We start from the raw sequence: 23,913 nt of genomic DNA, 5'->3' as shown, positions 1-23,913 counted from the left end.
GTAAGTTTTTGGCGGTACCATCCTACTTTGAAACTCTCTGGTATCCCCACCTTTACTTTTATCGTAAGTCTAACACATAGAATGGATAACATATAGATCAATCTACAATATAGCAAAAAAAAACTGAATTTGGCAATCGGAGTAAATGTCACGTGGTTATAGTGCCTCGCCATTTTTGAGGTCTGAGTCGAAATTCTGCTGTTGCCGGCTTTTTTTTTTGTGAAAATCTCTCGGCTACACATGTGCCTTGCGCTGAACAGAGTTTCACCAAAATCGCAAAGACCCAATTCAAGAAATCCAGCGCTTTCCAAATTTAGGTCATAATTTATGTAAAAGTTGTAAGCGAACTTTACACGATTATATCTAATAAACTATGAGATTTTTTCCTTTATTTTGGGAATCTTTATAACAGATGGGTCCTTGCAAGTCAGCAAAAAGCTTTAGGGCCTTGTAAATGCGCGCGATTTCGAGCAATGTAAACATATAGAAGTTATAGTTTTATATACTTGTATTCTGGGTAGAATGTGTTTCGTAGAGCGCTCAATTCGTTTGATTGAAGAGCAATGTATAATTCTTGACAGAAGTTCAGGCTTCAGGAGTTTTCATCGTTTATTGCACAGAACTGTCAAAACATGTTTGGACTTTGCAAGACAGCAATAAACCTTTCCAGATTAAATGGAAGATTTTAAAGAAATGTAAACCATACAGCAACGCTAACAAAAAATGTAATCTTTGTCTTTTTGAAAAATTCATAATCATCTGTAAAAAAGAGCTGTGTAGCCTGAACAGCCGAAACGAGCTAGCGAGTTCGAGCCGCCACAGAAAGAGATATGTACTGCAGAACTTTAGAGTAACGCAACTAAGGCACGATGCATCTGTTACCTAGATACTCTACTGAATATAACGCATCTCTATAGTAACCACCCATATTTTACTGCCAGCCTATTATTTAAAAAAGTCAGTCGTTAAAAATTGCCTGATGAGTGTGGTCCGATAACTTCGAACCATACGAAACAGTACTGTCGCAATAAACGATGAAAACTCCTGAAGCCTGAACTTCTGTCAAGAAGTTATACTTTTAGCTATTTGTTAGCGTTTGTCAGCGTTTAAGAGTCCTTCTCACAAAAATAGCATTTTCTTAAAAAATCGTAGTTTTTTTTCCTTCAAATTTTTCCAGGGCCACAATTGATTAGCAGGTCAAGTTTTCTTTGGGTTTTAGTATTGTTTTTTTAGCATCAGGATTTTTTTTAAACTTATACATTTTGTTGTTGATAATTTATCTCGCAGTTTCTCACTGTATCAGACCTGATGATTTTTTAAATGTGTGTAAATAAAGATTGAATCGAATTTAATTGAATTACTTTTATATGGGAGTGCCCCCCCCCCCCTCCCCTTCGGGCTCAGAAAGTGATGTAGTAGAAGAGGTTGTGGGGTCTAAAACATCCTTCAAAATCGTCGAGTGAATTGAGCGATGCATGTGACAGACCTGCAATTTAATAAACACAATTGATGATTTATGACACAATGTACCGTTACCACTTTATTGCAAAAATGATTTCAAAAGAAGGACAAAATATACCTTACCCCGCGACATGTACCAACCCATTCAGCCGAATAAAAAAAGCATTGGGTAGCATAAAATACAGACACCGCGCTTGGCAAAGTGTGTCCCCTTCAAGTGAAAAAAATGATTCGAGAAAACAACGCTAAAAATTCGACAATTCATTTTAATTCAAAATTCTTTGTATAGTGTGATAGCCAGCTCTATAAGCTTTAATTTAATATTGGGGTTTTGCAACTTCAGTTTAAACCGGAAGCGCTACATCGTTTGGACGCGAGACACCTCTAACGGTTTACGGTAACCTTAATTGCACGAAGGCTATAATACCAGCACAATTATGCGACAAGCAGCGCCCGAAACAACGGGTAAGAGAATATGTTTAATTTTTCAATTAAAAATAATGATAATGAAATGAGATAGGCGAAAGGGGTGGACGGCGTTTCTCGATAAAGACGCTTTGATGGCACGAGAGAAACGAAGTCCGCTCGCTGGGTGTCGTGCGTATAGCAGGGAGTTTAAGCAATTACGACGGCAACGGCAACGACAAGGCCGCAAAACAATAGGTTTAATGAGCAAAAACAATCACTCTGCACGTGCGTTTTACATTTTGGTACATTTCTTTGCCGTCCTTAACAAAACAACAACGTGAAATGACCACTTAAGAACGGTTGTAAGTTACCCTCTCTTGTCGTTGTGGGATCAACTTTAAGTTTTCTTAATTTCGAGCTCTATGTGTTGCATTTGCACTGACCCCGTACTTGATTTTAGGGCTTTGTTAAGTGAAAAATACATTCTCCTTTTCACAGTCACAAGACGTTTAAACATTGAGGCGGAAGAAGAAAACGAGTTTTGTGATTTATTGACATGAAAAAGGATCGATTTCATTCGGCAGCAACACGCTAAGGCTAACATTTTTGACCTTTAGGGGCAATTTCAATGATTAATCTCTGGCAAAAACAAATGTACGTAATAAATAGGCCCCTTTATATCGGAAGATTTAGCTGGCGCAGTTCCACAGACTTGAATCGTCTTCCTGTGTCGCAGAACACCAAGGAGTTGAAGAAATGGCTAGGCTGATTAATTCGTCGCGCTCCCAGCCTTACAAGGCATGTCCGTGATTTTCTTCCTTCCGTTAGAGTATCGTATCTTTCTATCATCTTAGTTTTCGTCTCTGGCTGAAGAATGAATTAAAAAACGACCGTCTGCTTGCACTAAAAAATATATATATACTTTTACTCCGTGATTTTCTTTCAGCCCTTTTGATTTTAGGGCTCTTTGAATTGATAAGATACATTTCTCTCTTCTCCGACACAAAAAAAATTAAATATTGAGAAGAGGAAAAACGAATTTTCGCTTTTGTGACTTCATTACATGAAAAAGGTGTGTCATACGCCATACACGCCATCATACGCCAAAGCTCATTGTTCTGACCTCTGGGGGCAATTTGATCTATAATTTAGTGACAAGAAATAAACAAATGTTCGTATTGAGTAGGCCCCTCTACGTGGGAAGGGTTTAAAAGGATCGAATTTACCTGGCAAGTCTCCAAAGACTTTCGTCTTCCTGTGTCGCAGAACGATTGACCAAGAAATTGAAGAAATGGCTGATTCGTCGCGCTCCTCCAAATCTTATCGAGTCCGTGATTTTCTTCCCGTCGTTAGACCGTCGTATCTTTCCGTTATCTTAGTTTTCGTCTGCGGAATTCTGTGGTTGAAGAATGAAGCAACAAACGATCGTCTGCTTGCACTTGAGAATCTGTTGACGATACTACCACGGGAAGGTCGTGATGAGAATGGCTCGCCGAGAGAAAACCATGAAGGAGAGAATTCTAAATTGAAAGCAAATTCTGGCGGATTATTTGACAGTAAGATTCTAGCATATGGCATCAAGGTGTTGGATTATCCTTCGGGTAAGGGCTTTAACTTGATTGATAGTTTATTGTATTTGCAGTTTTTGTACTCTAGAATTTTGTGGTATTGATCGGTCGACTTCCTGCATAACCTATTCTCTTACATGCGAGGGTAAAGAGCTGTAATTGAGGTTGGATTCTGTAATGATCTGGGTTGTTAACGAATAGGTTTCGGAAAAAGAGTAGTGGACGGACAGAGTAGTTCACTAGACCATGGGTTTATTAAACTATTATCCTATTGGAGACGTCGCTGATACAATACATTGTAGTAGAGTATTAAATTACATATCAATCAAAATAGGATGTCGGTATTATTATTACATCTCCCTTTCTTTGAAAAATAAGATCATAAATGATAATGCGGTTTACTGTTCAAAAGTTCACGACATAGTCCTTGAATCTATTTGGAAAGGATCTATTTCTAGTAGATCGTCTGGGAGGGGGAGTAGGAGCCGGTTCGATAGGTGCTGTGGCGTGAGCGGGGACGTCGGGCTGTTCTTCCGTGACGGGAGTTTGGAAGGTCTGGCTTGTTTCAGTTGTGTGATTCTCGTCGTTATCCTCAGGTACTGATATGACAGGAGGTGTTTCTGTAGTCTGCAACAGATCTTTGCGATTACGGCGATACTGTTGCCCGCTCGCTGTGGTGACTAGGTAAGATCGTGGCGTTTCAGCTTTCGCATCTACCAAGGCAGGTACCCAGGTTTTGCCTTGTCGCAGACGGACAGCTTCCTGCGGTTTGAGGGCTGTCAGGGGCTTGGCTCCTTGATTGTAGTAACGTGCTTGCTGCTGTTGGCAGGTTACCAGTTGTTGTTTCACTCCAGTAACCAACTGTGGTTTTAAAAGGTCTTGTGCTACTGGGATTTTGGTTCTAGTTGTGCGGCTCATGAGAAGCTGTGCTGGGGAGTAGGACATTCCTGTCACGGGTGTGTTTCGATATTCCAGCAGGCCAATGTATGGGTCGCCTGTTTTCTTTAGAATGCGTTTGACGGTCTGGACAGCTTTCTCACTGAGGCCATTTGACTGTGGGTAGGTGGGACTCGACGTGGTCACCGTGAATCCCCAGTCATTTGCAAATTCTTTGAATTCTCTGCTGTTGTACGGCATGTTGTCTGATATAAGTTCCTCAGGGATTCCATGTCTAGCGAAGATTGACTTCATGTGTGTGACAATTGTTCCTGCGGTTTTGTCACGCATTAGGGCTGTTTCAATGAACTTGGAATAGTAGTCCACCACTATTAAGTAAGGTTTTCCTTTGTGTTCAAACACATCGGATCCGAGCTTTTGCCATGGGCGATCTGGTATGGAGTGTGGAATCATTGGTTCCTTCTGATTCTTGTGTCTGTGGGTCAGGCAGGTTGGGCATTGTGCAACGGTATCATGGATGTCGCGTGACATTCGGGGCCAGTAGACAATGGATCTCGCACGTGCTTTGCACTTTTCGATTCCAAGATGGCTCTCGTGAATCAGGTCGAGAACGCTGTTCCGCATTGCCTTTGGGATGATCAACTGTCTCCCATTGAATAGAAGACCCTCGGCTTCGCTCAGATCGTTTCTGATGTTCCAGTACGGTGCAAGGATCGGTTTCAAGGCTTTCCTGTGGATTGGGAAACCTTCTGCTAACTGGGTTTTCAGCGCCTGTAGTGTTTCATCTCTGGCGGTTTCTTCTTTTAACTGCGTTAGTCTTTCTGCACTGGCTGGGATTTCTTGGATGAAACTGTGAACCATGACTTCGATGTCCTCATTGAGGTCTTGTTGATCCTCAACAGTTTCAGTCAAATACGCTCTTGACAGTGTGTCTGCAATGAACATTAACTTTCCAGGCACAAATTGTACTGTCAAGTTGTACTTCTGCAGCCTGATCAACAATCGTTGTATTCTCGGGGGAGTCTGAGATAATGGCTTTGTCATTATCGCCTCAAGTGGTTTGTGATCACTTTGTACCACAATGTCATTTCCGTAGACGAACTGATGAAAACGTTCGCACGCAAAGACGATCGCCAACAGTTCTTTCTCTATTTGCGCATAATTCTGTTCAGCGTTGGTTAGCGATCTAGATGCGTAAATGACGGGATGTCCTTCTTGAAGTAGGCAACTTCCAATACCACTTTGAGAAGCGTCGGTTTGGATTGTGATTGGCTTGTCCTGGTTGAAGTATTAAAGAACAGGGCTGTTTGTGAGCGCTTGTTTCAGTTTTTCTATCGCGTGTCTGTGCTCGTCGTACCAGAACCATTGTGTGTTCTTTTTCAGCAACGCACGTAGAGGGGCGCTGATTTCCGACATGTTGGGAATGTATTGCGATAGATAGTTCACCATGCCAAGTAAACGTTGCAAATCTTGTTTGCTTTGCGGTTCTGGCATGTCGATAATTGCTTTTATCTTCTCGGGATCTGGTTTAAATCCATCAGCGGTCACGATATCGCCCAGGTACTTGACTTGGTCCACGCGAAGTTGAACCTTACTGCGATTAAATTTGATGTTTCGCATCCTTGCGCGTTCTAGCACTTGTTTGAGAGCACTGTCATGTTCTGCAGTGTCCTTTCCGGCAATGATGATGTCATCGTGTACTGCTAGAACTCCGGGTATATCACTGAAATTGTCATCTACCATTCGTTGTGCAACGTCGCTGGCTACACAAATTCCAAACGGCATTCGGTTAAACTTGTACCGTCCGAATGGTGTGTTGAATGTGCACAGGATGGACGATTCTTCGTCAAGTTTCTTGTGCCAATAACAATTGCTCATGTCGATCACTGTGAAAAGTCGCTTTCCGTTTAGTTTGCTGGATATAGTTTCAGCTGTCGGCGGCTTGTAATGTTCCCTCTTGATTGATTTGTTCAAATCTTTCGGATCTAAACAAAGTCTCAGTGTGCCGTCTTTTTTCTCAACAATGACCAGGCTGTTGACCCAGTCAGTTGCTTTGTCAACTTTGCTAATGACTTCCATTTCTGTTAGCTTTTCCAGAGTTTCCTTGAGTTTAGGCATGAGACTTAGTGGAATCTTTCTTGGCGGATGGATTGTGGGTTTTGCGTCATCGCGCAGCTCAATGTGAAATTCGCCATCCACTAAACCAAGTCCGGTGAAGACGTCTTGATAGTCATCAAGTATTTCCGTTTCATTTGTCTCCATTTCATTCACACTGTTGGGGATACTTATCAGTTCCAGATCTCGGCACGTTTGAAGACCAATTAAGGGTTGAGCTTTCTCAACTGCGACAATGAAGAACTTAGCATCAATGATTTTGTCATTGTGCTTGATTTTCATTGTGCATGTTCCTTTAATAGGTACGCGGATACCACCGTAAGCCGTTAACTTGACTCTGGTTGTCTGTAGGCTAGGCTTTTTGGTCAGCTTTTCAAAAGCGTGCTCCGGAATAACGTTGCATTGTGCTCCGGTGTCTACTTTGAAGCAGATATCTTCATCATTCACTTTCAAGTTCGTGAACAGTTCGTTCTTGTCGCTTTGCGACAGATCGAGTTCTCCTAAGAATAGCTCTTCATCTGTGTCGCTGTCGGCGCGTTGTTCTACCTCGTGAACTTTTTGGGAGGCAGGTTTTGTACTTTTGGAGAAGCACATGTTAGCAAAATGATTTTTCCCTTGACATTTGTGGCATGTGTGTCCGAATGCCTTGCATTCCTTTGGTTTGTGATGAAATCCACAACGCCCACAGGGGTTTTTGCTCTGTTTCGGCTCTGATGTTCTTTGAGGCTGATTTCTCGATGGCTGTTTTGGTTTCTGGTACTTTCTGTTGATGTTTACAGCTGCCGCTTCAAAAGCTGGGTTAGATAGGGATTCTATCTGAGTTTTGCTCGTTTCCGCGGCTCGTACAGTGTTAATGGCAACCTCGAGTGTGAGTTCAGTGTTGCGTAAGAGCCGTTCCCTTACACTCTTGCTGTCTATTCCACACACAATCCTGTCTTTAATGAGACTATCATTGAGAGTTCCAAATTCGCAAGTTTTGGCTTTCATGCGAAGGTCAGTTACGAAAGCGTCGATTGGTCGGCCGTTCTGCGTGCATGAGAAGAATAAGTAGCGCTCATATGTGACATTCTTCTTCGGCGAGCAGTAGGCTTCAAATTTTGCGAGAAGAGGTTCTATCTTGTTTTCTTCAGCTTCGGTGATAGTGAAAGTATCGTATACTTCTAGCGCCTCGTCTCCAATAGTGTGTAGGAAGACTGCACATAGAGTTTCTTCATCCTTGGAGTCTGCTCCGCTTGCTTTTGCGTAGAGAATCCACCTTTGTTTTCACTTTCGCCAATTTTCTGCGATGTTTCCTTCCATTCGTAAAGGTCCGATGGGCTTCACGTGTTCCATGATTGGCCTCTTTAATTTCTGACACCATGTAATGATCTGGGTTGTTAACGAATAGGTTTCGGAAAAAGAGTAGTGGACGGACAGAGTAGTTCACTAGACCATGGGTTTATTAAACTATTATCCTATTGGAGACGTCGCTGATACAATACATTGTAGTAGAGTATTAAATTACATATCAATCAAAATAGGATGTCGGTATTATTATTACAGATTCTGCCCGCGCCAGCTTTGGACATTTATCTTTTGTTGTTATCCTTTAGTAAGCACTATCAAATTCCGACGAAATTCATCACCATGATCTATGAAAAGACAAACGAATATAACACCAAGGTCAGTTTCTTAAATTGTTGGAGAAAATGAAAGTAGGAAGGCTAAAGTAACGGTTTTTGTTTTTTCATTATTCGAGACGGCAAAGAAGGAAGTCTTTAAGAAAGTTATACTTGAGAAGGAGAAAACGAGGTTTGAAAACATAAAAAAATAACTAAAAATGCAGGGTTTTGATTTCAGCTCTATATGCGCACCAAGGCTAACTAATAGGTATTAGTTAGTGATAAGACATCAACAAATGTACGTTATGAATAGGCCTCTTTTAATCTGGAAGGGTTGTTTTCGCTGGCAAAACTCCAAAGACTTTCTTCTTCCTGTGTCGTTGAAAGACCAACAAGTTGAAGAAATCATATGGCGGATTCGTCGCTCTCCACCGAATCTTAATAGAGTCCGTGATTTGTTTTTCCTGCCTTAAGGCTGACCGATTTTAAAGTGCCAATTTATATCTCCAAGCTCAAGCCAATAAAGCGTGTCCAATAGGATTGCCTTCTGACCATATTTCTTCCATGTACTCCCGCATTTATAATCAAAGTAAACTTCGATAGTAAAAACAACGCGAACTGGCGGTTTGAACGATTGCCTTCACGCAAAAACTCCTCAGTAATAGAAGTGATTGAAAGGACTGTCTAAAAAGAGTTGCTGCAACGAATTTTGCACTGTTTGGGGATGTAATTGAAGCATTTATTACCGGGATTTCAAGAACAGAATTTCAAAAGGAACTTATTTGGAAATTAATTTATGGCCCGGTGAAGTGAAGGGTTGTCGCTTTGAAAACTTATTCAACGCACTGTGGTTTTCACGACGAACAACTTGAGGGGATGTAGCTGAGCCAGAAAGCGTCCAGTCGTGTTTTGAAATTTCCATACATTTGTCTCTTAAGCGAACCAGCCGTGAACTGCTACTGCGGGGAAAAAAAATACAGGGAAATGTATGGAAAGTTCAAAACACAACTGGCCGCCTTCTGGCACAACTACATCCCTCCAATTTTTTTTCTTAAAATCCTTTTCCTAGTGCCAAAAGTTTCCAATTCACGAATTTTTCAGAAGCCATGTTTTATGAAAATCATTTGACATCGGGTTTCCATACAAACACTGTTATTTCGCCTGTTTGCCTACTCGTCAAAGTGGCGTCGAAAACCGCGTGATAAGGCCTATTACAGCTCCCTTACTCGAGACATGGGCTCTTAATGTTCCCAACTACTACAGTTGCATAGACAACCGCGGCGGTCTTAGGACCCGCATTATAAAAGGGATAGCTCCTTCTACCTTTGTCACACAGTCTGACCACGGACAAAGTGAGCAAGTAGGAGGTAAACGTTGTGGAATCGCTTTTTCAAGAAAAAAAGCCAAATGTGTCTTGAAAAAATAGACGGCTGGTCTAGGCCAAGGTTCCTTTTATAATGCCGGTCCGTGTTTAAAACAATTTTGTTTGTCCCTGTAGTCAAAACTGTGTCTAAAGAGCCACCGACGTCACTCAGTTTAAGAAAGCGCAGACACGTCTCAAATAACGCCTCTCAAATGGCCACCATGCATGAAGTGCGTCAAGAAATCACCAAGCTGTTTGAACAACTCATGCCAAGCAAGTACTGCAAGTCAAGTGAAAAGGTGTGCCCTGCAGGGCCCCCCGGACTTCCTGGTCCTATTGGCGTTCAAGGCCCACGTGGCAGGAGGGGGCAGAGAGGCAAAAAAGGAACTGAAGGCAGAATTGGGCAACCAGGGAAGTCAGGAATGGCAGGGACTCCAGGACTGAGAGGACAGAAGGGTGAGCCAGGCGACCCAGGACCAAAAGGCATGCCGGATCGCCTGGTAGACCTGGGGAATCAATATTTGCACCGAATGTGGTGTTATCACCAGCTCAGCAGACGCGAGATGAAGGAGGAAATTCTGTGTTATATTGCACGGTTGGTGGTAATCCTTCTCCTTCAGTCGAATGGAAATTCAAGGACAGGAAGCTTATGCCGGGTGCTAAGTATTCAATTGAAGAAGGAGAGTTAAACGTTAGAAACATAGGTTACAGCGATGCTGGCCAGTACACTTGCGTTGCGACAAATATTCTAGGATCCTCTGAAGGCTCTGGTAATTTGGTCGTTCGAGGTGAGAGAGCCGATTAATGAACATTCAAATTGTTTTTCTTTTCTTTTCTCTCTTTTTTTTTGGTAAATTGTTAGATCGCCAATTTACTTTCCTAGTCACAATAACGGCAACTAAATTCTCTCAAATTGTAGGATACTTATCCAAGTTTCGTTGCTTGCTGGCTCTAAAAGTTTAGTCTTAATTCGCTATTTCGTCATTTGCAGTTCAATTATATGATTTATTTCAATCCACCAAAGCCCTGAAAGTTCACAGATTATATTAAGGTGATTCCGCTGAAAACGAAGGAGTATTTAAAATTGTCTGAGACTTGGTCCAGTTCATGACTATGTTATGAGCATTACAAAAATGCAATAAAAAATGGGGGTCAGCGTGCTCGTTTTTGTGCAACCTGGATTTCTTTCTTCGATTGGAGTTGGTTGGCTTTGAAAATAGCAAATAGAAAGTCCCTTTTTGAAATGAAGAAAATCACCTTTCATCCTGCAACATTTCTGTTGTTAGCTCACACTAGTGTTCTTTTATTGGTTTTGATTATTTTTCCTTCAATTTCGGCGCTTTCTTGAAGTTTTGGGAAAATCCAGACAAATCTAGGCAATCCTGGTCTATTTGCCACGTCATACGACGTCATCACTTCGTGTTGCGGATCAAAGGAGGCATCTTTGGACGTACTATCTATAGGGGTATCGAATGGTCTTATTCAATTTTAAAGTGCTCCCAAAATTTGGCCTCTGCTCGAATTGCTCGCAAAAATTAAACGAGTGCTCGCTTGCTCGTGCTCGCAAAATTCTTGCAACTGCTTGCATGCTTGCATTCTCGTTAACATGTGCTCGATTGCTCAAAATTTCGTTGATCCTCCTTTGTAGTTATTTTTTATACGTATATAAACGATAAATCAGTTATGATATGTTTAAAACAAAAAGATTTAAACATCCTTACATCTGGCTTCAGTCTTTTCTCTACTGAGTTCAGCCTGTAACTATTGTTCCGTTTTGGAGGTGTACATGTCAGCCAGATTATTAGCTATTACTTGGCGCAAAACAACGTATCCTATTTTAAATAAAAAAGAAATTGCGGCTAGCAGAAAATTTACGAAGTACTCGAAGTGTTCGCTGTGCGCCCTCTGTATTTTTCTAAAGACGCTCGCCATATCTGTATTTTCTAAAGTGCTCGCTGCTTGCAAGAAAAATTTGTCAACTGCTCGTGCTCGCAAAATTAACACACTGCACGCATTCTCGCAAAGACCATTCGATACCCCTATCTATCTGCCTAGTCTCACTGTAGTAAGGGGGGGGGGGGGGGAGGGGGCATAACCCGTCTTCTCAGAAATCATTTTAGAAACAAAATTTGACATAAAGTTTAAAAATTGTAAATCAAATCTTAATTTTATTTAGAAAATGTCAGATAAAACTTTTGTATCACTGGAAAAATAATTCCTTTCATTTTGGAAGAAGCAAGTATGTCGTTAAAAATGCTAAAATTTTAGGATAGCTAGCATTTCGTAAATTCAACACTTAGCTTGGGGAATTGGATTCATTTCATTAACTTAAATTTTCAGGTCAAGCGTCTGAGCAGATCAAGCTGTCTTAGCTTACACATTTATGTATTTATAATGTATATTTCTTGAATATTCTCTTTGGAAGCTCCTGTCGAGTGGCAGCCGCTGTTCGGAAAAAAAACGATCCCCGTGCTGATGAGAGAGCGGCCGAAAGCAAGCCTCCCTTGAACCTGGCGTTCGTCACCCTCTTGTACAACAAGACTTTGTTAAAAAAATAATTTTTGCCTTCAAGTGACATAATTTTCGAATAAATGTACCGTAGGAAGGATGCTTATAATTTTATTTTATTATACTATTTTTAAAACGGTTGTGAATTTAAATACAACTCGGTTTTCTTGTTGTTATTTGTTCGCTTCATTTAGGTCTTCCCGTGTTCACAAGAGTGCCCTCGTCTCTCGTAACGCCAAAGTAGCACTCAACTTTTCAACAAACATGTCAAGCTGAAGGTTTTCCGCCTCCCGTGGTAAAATGGATCAGATTAGGAATGCCTTTGCCGGCAGGAAAGACTGAAGTAAACCAAGGTAACCTGACCATCAGGAACTTGAGCCCTGCTGACAGTGGTTTGTACGAATGTGTGGCATCTAACGTCATGGGAACAAAGAAAGCCAAGATGAACTTAGTAGTGCAACAAGTAACACTAGGTTTGTATTTACAAGGGGAAAAACCTGTAAGGGAGGGGGGTGGGGGTAGGGCAGAGGGTCTTCTTGCCAGGAACTTTGGTAACTTGTGTAAGGAGAACCAGCCAAACTATGCGACATTACCTGAAACATATTTCAAAAGAGATTACTTGCAAGTGTATTTTATTTCTCAAGAATTCTGACGTTACCAGGGCAAACATTACGAAAGGTAACACGCTGATTCTTCTTATATGTCCATCTTCAATGTTAGTTGTTTTTTACTGGTTTCGTTTACTCTTAGGCTACCGTATACCTTTAGAGGTGTCTCGTGTCCAAGCGATGCAGCACGTCCGGTTTAAACTGTAGATACAGGTCTGAACCTTACATAAAATTAAAGCTTATAGAGCTGGCTATCAAACAGTATACTAAGAATTTCGAAATAAAATGAATTGCCGAATTTTTAGCACTGTTTTCTGGAATCAATTTTTTTCACTTGGAGGAAACACTTCAAAGAGCTAAAACTTTCCTCCGAGAACGATTTTTGTACGATCACTCCACATTTTTTTTATCCTATTGAGAAAATGTTCTGTAACTTTTCACTGCAATTAAATATGGCAAAACGCAGACAAACGCTTTGGGTCCGGAAACTGAGGAGCAAATTAAATTAGCGAAAAACAAAATTCGTTTTGACTTGTAGCTTTCAAAAGATGATTCAGACGCTCGCATTTAGAGGTCGTGAAAAATTCGGCAATTCATTTTATTTCAAAATTCCTGGTATAGTTTAATAGCCAGCTCTATAACATTTAATTTGATATAGAAGTTAGGTATCTACAGTTTAAACTGGATGCGCTACATCGCTTGGACACGAGACACCTCTGAAGGTATACGGTAACCTTAAGATTGCGCTCATACTAGTGTGATGGATTTTAAAACTAAAAGAATCGCGGAGTAGCAATACTCCGAGTTACTTTACGTGAACTACGAAACTAGGTTACACTGCGGCCGTGTGGGTCACTTAGGGTCAGAGTGTGACTTTACATTTCACCTTACAGCCATATCAGCAGCTTGAAAAAAATAGCCTGAGTATCAGCTATTATTATTCAACACATTGTAACACTGCCCAAATATGGTCGTGGCGAACTCAATATACGTCGTCCGCACATAACAGATATCCTGCAATATACGTAATTTCGTGTATGGGGAAGAAAAAATGGCAGAGCGCTTTCAAAAAGTAATGACTTCGCAAGTAGACCAAATTATTAATAACGCTGTTTCATAAAACACAACGAAAGCAACCAAGTTTGCTATCAAGATTTGCAATGGCTAGTCCAAAATCTTCTACTACGTACCCATGAACTGGATTACAGTTCAGCAAAATGTTTTTTCGCTAGACTTTTGTATGGTCTAGCAAAGGCTCAGAAATTACAAACAGTATTTTCTTAGATTGATTCATCATCCGGCGCAACAATTAAACAGAGTCCTCGACTCGTCTGTAAGAGATGGAGAAAACCACCTGAGAAAACCGAGCTTTCAAGTGCCTCGAGAAATTTTATCTCTCTGGTAGACAAAAAGGTAGAGGGAGTACAATGCAATAACTCTTAGAAGCATTAGAGCTGGCCAAATAAAACCGTTTAGTATCATAACAGATCCAGAGTTCTTGCAAGCAACAAGGCACTGGATACGTTTGTCAAAACACTTAGGAAAGCTGGTGAAATTGCTTGCGTAGTAAACAAAGAAACACTTACCCATGAAATAGTTGAAAAGCCTTTTCCAGGCTGTTTAGCTCGGCCCAGCTGACTCAACCAACCTTCGCAACTTCAAAATACTTTTGGTTTCAGGCTTTTTTGAACCGTTTGTGGAAATTTTTGCAGGAGCGATTGGCGCACTAGACCAGTACTCAATTTTGATGCAAGTTCGGTTAACGGTCAACGCGACTTCATTCAAACTTGAACAAAGCTGCCACTTTCATTCACGCACGTCCGCACGCGGTCAAATGTTACAAGTCTCTTTTTTAACAAATAACGATCGCCTTTAGATTTTTGCTATAAACCTGTGTTTAGCTTTGTTAGCAATGCGGCTTCTCGTCTTCTTTGTGTAAATATAGGAAATATTTATTTTTTATTTTTTCAAATTTCTCGTACTTCGCTTTTTTTTTTTTTTACCAAGAATGAAAGCTGATGAAAAGGTAGTGATACCTGAGAATCGCTTAAAATGTGTCACTGTGATAAATCTTACTTTGCTATTTAAATGAAAGACGCACATATCATCGACAAATCACACAAATTCAAATCCTTATGAAATCAAAGTATAAGAGTATTTTTTCGAAGGTGTTGCTTTAACTGTTCCCTCGCCTTTCTAATGTATACCTCGTTTTCCTGTTTACTTTATTTTCTCAGCAACCTGTAACTGTTGGCGTAGCCGATCCAAAGGTTCCAGTACGAGTAGTGGCTGGGGCTACTCCACCTATGTTGACGCAATCGAATTCCAGACAAGTGGTGACGTCATTCTGCAGGGGTATCTTCTGTGGGGAGTGAGTAGCGGCTCAACCACTTTCCGGGTCACCATTGGTTTGTATCGTGGAAGTACCTTGATTGCGCAAAAGACTGGGTCCTATCCAACCAGTTCAAGTACCAAGACGTTCAAAGTGCATTTTTCTCAAGAAATTTCCATCCGTGCAGGTGTTAGATACACTGCGACTGCTAAAATAACCACAGGCTCTGGCTCTTTTTATCTCGCAGATGGCATGGGAAGTGCCTCGTGTTCTGGTATCACAGTCACCTTTAAAAAATCATCAAAAAGCTCAAACGGTTCTACCGTGTCTAGGGGCCAATTTCCAGCTTTGATTTTCCGTTCATCACAGTGTTAGCGCAACTTGGAATCTTTTTTTTGCCCATTACATTAAAATAAAAAGCCGGCGGAAACAATTTAGCATACGAGTCTTTGATGACGTATCGTTATGTTTCCATGGTAACACGAGTGTGGCAGCCATTTTGTTGGGAACTTGCTCTTTTTAGATTTTTTTAAAATAAGTTTGAGTTGATGGACATAACATGCCCAAAGCGCGAAACGGAATAAATCCGTTGAAATCATCCCTCGTGTCCCAATTCCTTCATATAATCAAAGTAGAGATGTATACCTATCGTAGGGGCGACTTTAAAGTTTAGAAAGAGAAAGCAAAGTAAATCATCATGCGTTCACGTTCTCCATAAAACCTTGAATAGTGATAACACGTCGGTCGTTGTTTTGTAGAGCTAGTGTTTTGCTAATTAGAGCTATTGCTTTCTGACGTTCTTGTTGCGGTCGTCGTCGTCTCTGCAGGTCCCGTCATCTGAAAATATAACTTTATTTCATTTATGCTGCCTCACGATTATTTCAAGTCGTTCAACTTCTACACATGCAGCGGATTACCTAGTAATAAAAATGCCGCCTCTACGACGTTAGCTCCTGGACAGTTCGGCCACATTACACAAACTAAATGAGTAGAAATTATCGCAAATTTAATCAGAAAACGCGAGTGTTATTTCTAAATCCCGTAAGAAACTGGGGCTGAGCATCTGGCGATATGGTATGACCAATAGAACAAAAAATCCCTGGAATTTCCAAATTTCTGTGAAAAAGTGGGACAACATGTTGTCCATATATTTGATTCTGTACCGGAAATTTAAGTTGAAGGATCGCGCCCTTTAAATTGGGAAAACACGTCCGGCAGTAATTTTGCATGATTGGTCAATGGAAACAATGGTCCCTTGACGGTCTTGTCAAAAAGGACTCGAGGAGACCCCGAGAACAAATCTATTTGCCTGTGGACAAGTGGGCGCTGACCACCCGTGCCAGGGAATTTTTGTTACCCAGCGTGCTGTTCGAACGTTCAAAGTGTCCATGGCGTTCTTGCAGCGGTTTTTTCGAAATCTCAGAAGTGAGCTGACTTGAAAGAAAATCTTTCTAGCAAACGTAGTACGGCATCAATTGAGTCGGAGTTGCGCTGGCAGGATAGGTATACATCTCTACTTTGATTCTATGAAGGAATTGGGACACCAGAGATAATTTCAACGGATTTATTTTGTTTCGTGCTTCAGGCATGGCGAAACAGTGTCGATGATCTTTTCAACTAAGCGCGTGAAACCGCCTTTGTTTCTCGACGGTGTTGGTATTGAGAATGTTTCGTCCACGATCATCTTGGTGTAACATAGTAATCCAACCCTCTTGGCTTCCTCACATTTTGAAGATCAACCAGAAGGCGTCAAGAAAACTAAATTTACTTAAACCTTTGAGGTATAAGTTAAGTCGTTTTACCCTCGATGTTTTATATAAGGCGCTTGTGCGCTCTTCTTTGGAGTATGCTGATGTTGTATGGGACGGCTGTTTGGTTGGTGATAGCGACTTGTTGGAAAGTCTACAGCTTGAAGGAGCTCGAGTGGTTACTGGGGCTATTAAAGGTACAAATAGGGATTGCTTATTGCGCGATACTTCTTGGGCTAAGCTTAGTCCGTTAAACAAAATACTTCACAAGTTGATAATGATGTACAGTGGAATCTCTCCTTACGGTCACCTCTTTAATACGGACACCTCTCTATTACGGACAATTCACTTGTTCCCTGGGGTACCGAAATCCATATAACGCCTACCTCTCTAAAACGGACACCTCTATAATGCGCGTGCGGACACTTATCCCTGTCCCCTTAGTGTCCGTAATAAAGAGGTTCGACTGTATAAGTTGGTTTACAAGCTAGCTCCTCCTTACTTATCTGATCTTTGTCCTAGCGCAATCAGCATGAAGTCAAGTTATAGCCTTCATTCTTCCAGAAATTTAGTTTTTCCCTTTGTACGGACAGAAAGGCATAAGAACTCCTTTCCGTTTTCTGCGACCCAGCTATGGAATAATCTGCCTTTAGAACATAGACTGTCCTCCTCAGTCGGTAATTTTAAACATAATCTTGCTTATTTTGGTGTCTCATCTTGTAATCCCCTGTATTATGTAGGTAATAGCTTTGATTCCGTTAATCACTATCGCTTTAGATGTAACAATAGTACCCTAAATCACGAACTTTTTTTGATTCGGCTTGCCCCCGCTACAACGCACCTATGGAAGATGTTAAGCGCTAATTGTATTACTTTATTTACCTCTACTGCCCTCATATTGGGAGATAAATGATTTCTGGCTTCGGAAAAGAAGATTAAATGTTTTCTGTTTGGTTCCACGGATTTTCAATTTCAGTCGAATGATCACTTATTCGATCAAGTTCAGTTATTTACTTGCCATTCATCTCGTTTTTCTTAGTTTAGGTTTGTAGTTTCCTTTTTTAACTTATTGTACTCGTGTTAGCCCTGAAAATTAGTCCGTCCCTGCCGTATGTTTATGCGGGTTAGTTTATCCAACGTAAGCTCTCTCGATGAACACTTGTCGTGTTCAAACCTTGTTTAAATTAACAAAAAAAAAAACAAACAGTGTTCGGCCTTGCGTTTCACTTAGCAGTGGAAAGTACCCCGAATGACGCTAACTTGCCGAAATCGCTTAGAATTGGCTTGAAAAGCTGGTAAATGACAAAGAATACATGAAGCAGTAGGGTAAGCTGACTTAAATGACAAAACAATGCTAATTTCTACCATTTTGCACAAATCCGTTGTATTCCCATACAAATCCTTATAATTCTCTCTAATATTGAGCTTGGGTTGCCTGTGGTTTGCTGAGCTACTCTGAAACTTTTCCAGTGATGAAACGACGTAAGCCGCATTTCGCAACCCTGTTATAGTTTTTTTTTTCATAATTCTTTTCACAAGACCAACTGAAATGAGCCATACCAGGCTTGAAACAAATGCCGCAAACGGCATATAAGAACGACAGTCGCTAAACAGAAAACAACTAGAGGTCAAATACATAGAACGCATAACCCAGAAACGACCCTTGAGATCAAAATACAAGACATGCGAAATGGTTTAGTTCAGTGACTATGGCGCAAATCATCCAAATCATAAATGGCATTCAATAAGAAGAAAATCCAGCGCTAAAAGAAAATTTACATGGAGCACCGCTCATTTCATAGAGAAAAGGGTGTTCTCTGGAAAATGGAGCACCGCTCATTTCATCGAGGAAAGGGTGTTTTCCAGTGAGAGGTATACCCGTGAGGGCAAAACTTTTATTTAGGCTACTGACACGCTCATGAGAGTCGCGCAGGCCTCCCAACCTTGTTATTACCATAGTGATTGTCAACAGACAGCCCGTTTCATGTCGTGAAAGATTCACTGTACATGGACTCCGTAAAAACAAAGACGAAAAACGTACTTCTCGCGGTGTACAAAGCTTTATACAGCTTCCATAGTGAGCTCTATATATGCTGCAAAATGTATGCACAGTTCTACGGAAACACTTATCCGCGAAAAAATAACAGTTCATGTACAGTCATCATAGAAAACACAGCGTCAAGTTTAGTCCTACCGTGGATCTAAATCGCAGCTACCGGATTGGCTAAAACCAAGGATGAATTGCAAGATTTTCGATCCGAAGCATGGGTTTATAATTTGAAAAGAGAGCGCGTTTTTTGAAATGATACCGAGAATTCATCTCTATCATTTCTAAAGAATCAGCAACTGAATAGATCCACAGTCTTGCCTGACCATTGCCTAAAATGCCACAGAATAGACTATTTCCGAGTTGCTTTAAACCCCATTATGAAAGCGAGGCCAAGTACAAAGTTTCTATTATGAAAAGTGGTTTTCATTCATGTGCAAACAAAACTAATTTTCATATGAAAAGTTTTGCACTTGGCCTCGCTTTCATAGTGAGGTTTACAGCAACTCGGAAATAGTGTATTCTGCGGCATTTTAGGCAATGGTCAGGGAAGACTGCGGTTTCGATCCTGATCTTGTGTGCAAAATCGTTTCCATTTCTCACTGGTATTAAAGGAAAATTATTCTGTCTATTCTTGGTTTTTTCACATTACCTTTTGTTTGCGCTGAGCAAAGTATCTGTCTTCACAATCACAGCCGGCATGCCCTTGAAGCGTTGGTGTCCTGTGTTGAAACCACTCCAATACCGCTTAAAGCATACCTCGTAGTACTTTGGCTCATTAGGTCTGGAAGTACTGGTTTCATTCCATTTAGAAGAGTTTTCAATCCGTAAACAAATCAATGTTTTTGGAGCTGGGATTTGTTTCAACGTGAACTTCTGATTATTTTAAACGTGTCCTTTGCTTCTTTTACTCAATCAACAGCAAATTGTTTAACCCCTATGCACATTTTTTGGTGATTAAAAAACAAGACAAAGACATACTGGCAACAGAAAGGAGAAGACAAGAAGAAAGCTACTGCGCATGTGCAGTATCGTAGTTTTCCTCCAAACGTTTTGTCGACTTCCTAATCAACTGTATAACGCTTTGTCAGTCTACAACATCACAACTTTAGAGACTCACTCTCACTATTTTACAATGGTGCTTGTCATGTCAAACTATAGTTTAAATCCCTGGGTTTATTGCTTTGCTTATAATAGGCAGATCAAGGCAGAAATTGTGTCACTTTTTAATCTACTTCCAGATTACCTTCGTAAATACAGGGCGTCTCAAAATAATTAAAATAATTATAGACAGAATGCTCGTAAAGAACAACGTAAATTTGAAATGCGTTATAGGACTTATAGTAATGAAGTTTTTCTTACTACTAAGCGATAGGAATTGGACTTTACCTGAGGAAACATTGCAAGAGTGTGGTATTAAGAACGGTTTGCTGTAAGGACCGACTAAGCGTATACAAAATAGAAAAAACCCATTTCCCCAAACTTTGCCAGCATAAAGGGCTTGGTGAACTACCTCTAAAAATATAAGTTTCATTTTGTTTAGAGCTTTATTTATTTTGGGGGAATTTTGTTAAGATTTTACCCATGGAGGGGGGCTAAAATCACGCCGAAGTAGGCACTTTTGTAGAAGCTCCCTTTTATACAAGGAGCGTTTTCTAGAAAAGATTAACCCAACAGAAGGAACAATTTGATTTTCTTAGATGACTAGCGGCGTTAAAGTTAAATAAAACGTAAACATGAATTTTTGACCAATTTTTTAAGTTGCGCCTTTTAACCGGTGATTATAACAACCTAATTTTGGCTAAATTCAAGGACAAAAAAAGCATTTTGGTACATCGCTTTGCCCTACGAAACTACACTCCGGGAAAACATAATCATTTCAACTAAATATTGATCGAATAAAAAATTGGGGTAAATTAAACAGCGAGTTCTCAGAGCGTTTTCAAAACATGTCACTTCAGCAATTTAGAGCGACCTTTGACCTTTTATAGCGAGGGGAAATATAAACGAGAGCTCATAAACCTTGACTTTCCTTCGCCGAAAGACGCTTATTTTTACTCTGCTGGCACATTTTGAGTAAAGGAAAACTACACATTTGAATTTGAAGTTATGTACTAGCTATGAAAGATAATTTGAAAAGTAAAATAAGCAATTCAATTCAACTTTGAGTAGGCGGTTCCGATTTGTTTACTACGAAATTGCGATTTTAAAGCCTGTTTACAATACAAATACGGCATCAACTTCAAGGTAAACCTCATTCTACTGAATGATTAATAAATCCTTCTTACCTTAGAGATCTTTTCCTGCCTAAAATACACGGTCCGTGTTCATTGCAAAAGTGTATTGACCGAGATCGCGGAACGCCTCAAGTTAACGAAACCACAGGAATGCCAGGAGTACATTTCGTACTGAGATGTGTACTTACATATTTTGGTATTACTATGACACGTCAATTCAAAACGCCTTTTTTTCTTTTCGGACACTAAGATGTAATATCTTAATTACTTAAAGATCACGTAAATTGAAAAGAGCGCCGTGTCCCGAAAGCTAACTTCTTTTGTTCGTTGCACGTTGTACTTGCTGAGTGTACAGTGGATTTTTTCGTGGTTGGCTACGACCACCGGAGTCAGTGGTGCTTATATATGGCTGTGTGTGAATATGGGTAGATTGTAGGGGGAACATGTGGTTCAAGTTGTGAACAATTTAGCCAATGTGAAAAGCTTAATCCTTGCAAAGTGTACCAAATCCACGCAAGGGCATCTGCGTTATTGCAACACTCGAGACGCTATGTAAGACTGAAGCAAAGTTGTTTTCGGCACGGGCAGGTATGTTTTAGTGGTGTGTACTGTGTATATGAATGCTCAACATAAATTAATTTTAAAATATTTACTCTCAAAACAAAGAGAGTTTTTTTTCTTTTCTTTTCCTTCTTTTTTAACGTTGAAAGTTACAATTAACCTCTAACTCAGCTAACGTGGTTAAATTTGTATATGATTTGCGTTTTTTATATCAAGAATCGTCACGGATCAGTAAGTTTTCGTTTATCTTTAAAGCTTGAACATCTTCTAAGGAGTAATTTTTAAACCAAAACCCTTCTGTAGCGAACTTAACAGAGGTCAAAGGCCGCAAACGTTAGTAAACATTGCGATGTTTTCGATGCGTTTACGAAACGCTTAAAATAATTTAATTTAATTAAAACTTGTTTAAAAGTCACGAAACAACTAAGCTACGGCAAAAGTAAAGGCAAAAAGCTTTCTTGTTGCTTTATAAATATACAAAGCGAAAAGTTTCCCTGATCATCAATACTTAAGTCCGTGAAGAAGGATTTTTTTGCCTAAAACCACAAAAGATGTACGGACGAGCATGATAGCCTTGTTTGTTTCTCAAGAAGAGAACGTGACTTATTAGATTTGCGGGCCTTCAAGGAACCGAATGTATGTGACAAGAGAAATTGATTTATTAATTCATTCAGGTCGGGGGCGGAGGCGGGGGGGAGGGGGGGACAACAAATGTGGGCGGTGGTGAATAAAACATTAATGCATTCTATTTTCTATATGTTAAAATTTCCAAGGTAAAAAGCAAGGTAAAGTACCTGTAGTAATTGACTGTTTTACCTTCAAAGGCATTTTTGAGAAAAGGGAAAGTCACCTTGAGCTCACTATTTGACCGAGACATCGGGACACATTTGGTATCAGATGGCGTTCAAATAAGAGGATCTGTGCCGCTACCATTGGATGGGCATGGCATGGGACGTCAGTGTCAGGGGAGAAGGGAATATCATCTATACATGCTAACGGCTTTTTTGGGGCGTCTACAGACGGATTCCACCCAAGGTTGTAGCACCTCATATTACTACTCACCCGAGACAGTCGCCGTATCCCTATCTATAGTTTTGGTTGAAGTTTATTGTTTTATTATAATTATTACTTGTTTGTGATGCAAGGAATTTATTTCTATCTCTGTATCTTTTTTCACTTAAGACTTCGTTGGATTGACAGCAAGTGGTAAGATCACAAGAAAGAAAAAATGGGTACAGCCACAATGTGGAATTAGCCTATATCATTCCCATTTCCTAAATGTCACGGAGATCTGACAAGTCGCAACGTTTGTCATATAAAGGTAGTTCATTATTAATGGACAGTACAGTGCAAAACGAATCACTGTTAAATAAATAAAAAGAGCTGTGCGGTCCCGGTATTGTACAATTTTACACAGTGGGATTCCTGTGGCTTTATTTGGTTAATCGTTTAGCGATCGGGCGGCTTAATAATTTTGCAATGAATGCAGGCTATGTCTTTTTTTAGTCAAGAAAAGATCTCTAAGGTAAGAAGGATTTATTAATCATTCAGTAGAATGAGGTTTACCTTGTAGTGGATGCCGTATTTGTGTTATAAACAGACTTTAAAATCGCAATTTCGTGGTAAATAAATCGGAACCGCCTACGCAAAGTCGAATTGAATTGCTAATTTTGCTTTTCAAATTATCTTTCATAGCTAGTACATAACTTCAAATTCAAATGTGTAGTTTTCCTTTACTCAAAATGTGCCAGCAGAGTAAAAATAAGCGTCTTTCGGCGAAGGAAAGTCAAGGTTTATGAGCTCTCGTTTATATTTCCCCTCGCTATAAAAGGTCAAAGGTCGCTCTAAATTGCTGAAGTGACATGTTTTGAAAACGCTCTGAGAACTCGCTGTTTAATTTACCCCAATTTTTTATTCGATCAATATTTAGTTGAAATGATTATGTTTTCCCGGAGTGTAGTTTCGTAGGGCAAAGCGATGTACCAAAATGCTTTTTTTGTCCTTGAATTTAGCCAAAATTAGGTTGTTATAATCACCGGTTAAAAGGCGCAACTTAAAAAATTGGTCAAAAATTCATGTTTACGTTTTATTTAACTTTAACGCCGCTAGTCATCTAAGAAAATCAAATTGTTCCTTCTGTTGGGTTAATCTTTTCTAGAAAAGGCTCCTTGTATAAAAGGGAGCTTCTACAAAAGTGCCTACTTCGGCGTGATTTTAGCCCCCCTCCATGGGTAAATTTAAAAAAAATTCCCCCAAAATAAATAAAGCTCTAAACAAAACGAAACTTATATTTTTAGAAGTAGTTCACTAAGGCCTTTATTCTGGCAAAGTTTGGGGAAATGGGTTTTTTCTATTTTGTATACGCTTAGTCGGTCCTTACAGCAAACCGTTCTTAAGAAAGCCCGATTATTTTAGAAAAGTGCTAATGTACAGGCGGATTTTGTTTTGGACTAAATTTG

The 23,913-nt window shown here is 40.1% G+C and overlaps 1 pseudogene across 1 annotated transcript; it reads left to right on the top strand.

Annotated features, from left to right (window-relative positions):
* Positions 1–3,077: 3,077 nt before the first annotated feature.
* On the top strand, positions 3,078–15,294 carry LOC146466397 (uncharacterized; annotated as a pseudogene). Its single transcript, XR_014868025.1, has 4 exons — positions 3,078–3,470; positions 9,549–10,201; positions 12,116–12,394; positions 14,767–15,294. The product of XR_014868025.1 is annotated as an uncharacterized LOC146466397 (transcript).
* The last annotated feature ends 8,619 nt before the right edge of the window (positions 15,295–23,913 follow it).

This window comes from Pavona decussata, unplaced genomic scaffold (assembly GCF_977016875.1).
Source record: "Pavona decussata unplaced genomic scaffold, jaPavDecu1.1 SCAFFOLD_144, whole genome shotgun sequence".
In the NCBI taxonomy this organism is placed as follows: domain Eukaryota; kingdom Metazoa; phylum Cnidaria; class Anthozoa; order Scleractinia; family Agariciidae; genus Pavona; species Pavona decussata.
The sequence above is the reverse complement of the archived record's forward strand: the minus strand, read 5'-3'. Positions and strand labels throughout refer to the sequence as shown.